We start from the raw sequence: 3,981 nt of genomic DNA, 5'->3' as shown, positions 1-3,981 counted from the left end.
GGCCAGCCGCCGCGCTCGCGCTCCCGCTCGCGCCCGCCTCCCTTCCTCAGGTCGGCCCGCTGGGTCTCTGAGCCCGGCCCCGCCCCCGACCCCGACCCCGCCCCCGGGCCGGCTCACGTGGTACAGCTGCGCTTCAACAAAAACTTTATTGGGAGCGCAGGGCCACGCGTGGGCCCGCGAGGGCGGGGAATCTGTTCCCCGTGGCAACGGCCGGGCCTAGCTCCCAGAAGCCATCCAGGCGCCCAGTGTGAAAATTGAGCGCCTCGCTGGAGGCTGCATAGTATCATTCCAGGGCCACAGTTTCATTCCCACTTTTGCCATCTAACGAGGGGTCCCCTTGGGGTACTCTATAACCTCTCTGTCCCGCAGTTTCCTCACGCGTAAAATGAGGCGCGGGACTTTCCCTGAAGCCTCACATAGCCCTGACTTCCATAATCTCTTTCTTCTCATCCCAGAGAAGAGCGCGCGTTCTTCCCCATTAGTTTTCTTTTCCTGACTCTGCTCAGTCTTCCCCAGCTCAGATTCTAGGTCACAAATTAAATCTACAGCTTCGTCTCCTTTCCCATACTATTCCAAATGGGCCCTCTTTTAACCTAAATTGGAAAAAAGGGGGTGTCCCATTGGTAAGGGAGTCAGGGAAGACTGGGGGAAAAGCTCCACAAGGCAGGCGCTGAGTCTGGTTGGTTGGTTGGTTGGTTTTCATTGAGATGTCTCTCTAGTGCCTACAACAATGCCAAGCACACAGTAGGGACCAAATCTTTGCTGATCAAACAAAGCACATGTCACTAAACGAAGGCCAGGTCTTCTGTGGATTCTGTGCTACCCTAAGACCTCTTTGAGTCTCTCTTCCCCCTGCCTCACCCTCAGTCTACCCCAGCCACGCTGGGAAGCAAGGACTGTTTAATACTCCCAAATTCAGTACCTAGTGTCTGAGCTGTGTGATTTCCGATTTGTGGCTGGAGCCTCGGTTGCTCGGGGAAGCCCTCTGGGGAGTCACCAGATCCAGGACCAGCTGGGTACATCATAACACTGAAAGGCTAAATAAAAGGAAGAAGAAGGAGAGTCAGTCTGGCTTCAACTAACAGCACTCACCCGTTGCCTGAGATGAAGCAGGGGCCCCAAGGGCAGTCTGAAGGTTGGGAAGCCTCGAAGAACCTAGCGCACAAATGTCAGCTCTGCCTAAGGAGCCCCCAAAGCCAGACCCACTCTTTTCAGGTCGGTGAAATAAACCTTCCTTGTAACTTCCTTACATTTTGTCCCAATAGTCACCCAGAAGTCCAAGTTCTAAATCAGATCCTAAATCAAGGTACTTACCTAGAGCCTATGTTTATCATTTTGTGAAATGAGGGTTCCCTTATCCCCTTAGAAATGTTTTAAAAATACAAATTCCTAGGCCCTACTCCCAGGGTTCTGATTTAACAGGTCTGGAATGCAGCCCTTAACATGGACCGAGTTATTCTGGTGTACAGTGTAGGAACCTCTGTGGAAAGGACCTGCCTTCAACTGTGCTGTTCAACGCGTGTGTGAGCAAAATGTGTCAGGCCAACTGATGCCATACTCTTTTGGAGAAAAGGAAGGCTTTTCCCCGAGGCCAAGTAAGTGAGACTGCCCTCTCTTTGTTTCCCAGGCCATAATCAGCTGTGTTGAAAAGTGTAGGGGGTGTGAGCGTCACAAGGTTTGGAGTTAGACCACCTGAGTTTAGATCTGGCTCTGCCTACTTCACACCTGTGGAATCTCTCAGGTTACAGAACCTCTTGGAGCCTCAGTTTCCTCCAACCTAGGGTAAGCTCTTAGTGTTTGCTTTTTTTTTTTTTTTTTTAATTTAAGCCCAAACCAGCTCTGGCTACTGCTAATGTAGGGTCATCTTCTACAATCCCTGGCAGAAATAAGGGCCTTCCAAACTGTAATGTTAAGCAAGCCCTCCACACAGATACCAAGGAGACTGGGCATGGAGGAGAACAGTCTCAGGCTTTCCCAGTCAAAGGAAAAGTATAAAGTACAGTCTGTGCCATCTGCAGCCTCATCATATCAGAAATACTCCAAGAAGAGAGACCGGATGAGTCCCTCGGTTTATCCCAACTGTGATAACAGCGGAGACAATGGTAAACCACTGGGTCGTTGCAAGGACGCAGACCCCATCTAGTAGGGCCAGGGGAAGGTTTTGCAATACTTAGAGGGATACGAAGTGTTCTCTTACAGCAAAATTTCCTGTATACAAGAAACGTAAGCCTTTGCGGGTTCAAATTGTACTCCTGCCCCAGGTATGTGTGGAAGTTCAAGATGGCTGCCTTTATTCATTTACTGGTAGAACATGCGCATCGCACAGGCTGCATAATCCTTCCTTTCGGGATTGCAGAAGCTACTGACCAAGGCCTAGAGCCAAGCTGCTCGGGAGAAATGCAATGTGAACCACATCTGTAATTTAAAATTTTTTAGTAACCTCATATGCAAAGGGGGGGGGAGAAGCAGGTGAAATTCATTTTAATGTTTTATTTATTTAATAATGTTTAATAATGTTTTATTCATTTTAATAATGTTTCATAATGTTTTATTTATTTAAATGCATCGATTCCCCAAAATTGGGATTTCAACATCATCAATACTTTAAAATGAGATATTTTATATATTTTTTTCTTTTTTGTACCAAGTCTTTGAAATCCGGTGTGTTTTATGTGGACAGCACATCTTGATTTAGACTAGACACAATTCAAGTGCTCAATAGCTACAAGGGGTTAGTAGCTATCTGTTTGGACCTGGGCAGGTCTAGAGGACTCAAATAGCCTCTTAAGATAGGATAGGCTGAAAAGAACTGCTTACCTTTAATGCTTATGATAACCTGAGACCCGTACACTCCTCCTAACCGGGACTCTGTAATCCTAGTGTTTCCTCTGGGATCTCGAGATTTACGGCTAGATATTCCCAGAATGTGCCAGATTGGTCTGAGTTGATGCATTCACATATTCACTGATTCCTGTATTCGTGTATTCATCAGACGTTTGTCAAGCCCTCATCAGTGTTTACCCCAACCTCACCCTGGTTTTTCTTGACCTCAGACCCCCTTCTCCTCTTCCACTGCAGACTCTACCCCTGACTCAGTTTTTCCTACCTCGAGTCCTCCCATGCCCAAAGTCAATGAGTCATCCCAAAGCCTAGAAGCTCACTGGCACCACCTCCTCAGTGGCCTCATTCCCACTTCTGACACCCTTGGAGTATCACGGCCAAGTACTGCTCCACCTCTGAAATCATAAGTTCAGACCCCCACCCCAGCGGATCATCTCATGGCTTTCTGCCTCTCCCACTCTCACTTCTGCTTCAGCTGTTAGCTCCATCAAACCCTGGCATTCTCTCTTCTGTCCTCACGCTTCCCCTCAGTCATCATTTCTTTTTCTATCCTATATGGAATCTCCATGAACTGCCTTTTATCACTGTTCCCAATATCAACTCCCCTGCCCACTGTTCTTAAATGACACCTGTTGAGGTCAGTGAAACCATTCTCCTTCCTGGCTCTGACATCTGGGCTGCTGAGCACTGGAGAATAAAATTACCAACCCCTTGGACTGGAGCTGTTAGTGTTCTGGTCTCCAGCCTCACACTTCAGCCCTCAACCCTCCCCAGCAATCCTTTGTTCTTAATTAGCTTTCTCTCCCATTTCCGTGATGACCATTCTTTTCTAACTTGTTGTCCTATGATCTCCCTTCTTGTTCTCTAGAGATCATCTCCCTGTCAACTTGAGAGAAAAAAATGGAACCACCAAGTTAAAACGCTCTACTCCTTATTGCCACCCCAGTACACTGGCCGGTATCCATAACCACCTTTCTTCCTTCCTTCCCAGCACAGTGGCTGACTACTCCACTATGCTTGGGATCCCTTCTTCCTGCCTCCTCAGAGATTATGCTCCTTCTGCTCACCCCTCTCCTTTTCTTTCCTGACTCCTTCCCATCAGCATTTAAACATGCTTCGGATCTCTCCTATATGAAACTC

At 47.9% G+C, this 3,981-nt stretch overlaps 1 protein-coding gene across 1 annotated transcript in view; it reads left to right on the top strand.

The window, feature by feature from the left end:
• The first annotated feature begins 1,547 nt into the window (after positions 1-1,547).
• LOC111148784 (leucine rich repeat containing 74A) overlaps positions 1,548-3,981 on the top strand; it is a 44,185-nt gene continuing 41,751 nt past the window's right edge. Inside the window, exon 1 of the mRNA XM_022505595.1 lies at positions 1,548-1,595. The gene's annotated coding sequence lies outside the window, so the exon portion shown is untranslated. The remainder of the gene's footprint in view (positions 1,596-3,981) is intronic.

The sequence above is a fragment of the Enhydra lutris genome, unplaced genomic scaffold, assembly GCF_002288905.1.
Source record: "Enhydra lutris kenyoni isolate GAN:26980312 unplaced genomic scaffold, ASM228890v2 scaffoldscaffold20, whole genome shotgun sequence".
Taxonomy (NCBI): domain Eukaryota; kingdom Metazoa; phylum Chordata; class Mammalia; order Carnivora; family Mustelidae; genus Enhydra; species Enhydra lutris.
Note: the sequence above shows the minus strand (reverse complement) of the source record. Positions and strands in the feature narration are given on the sequence as shown.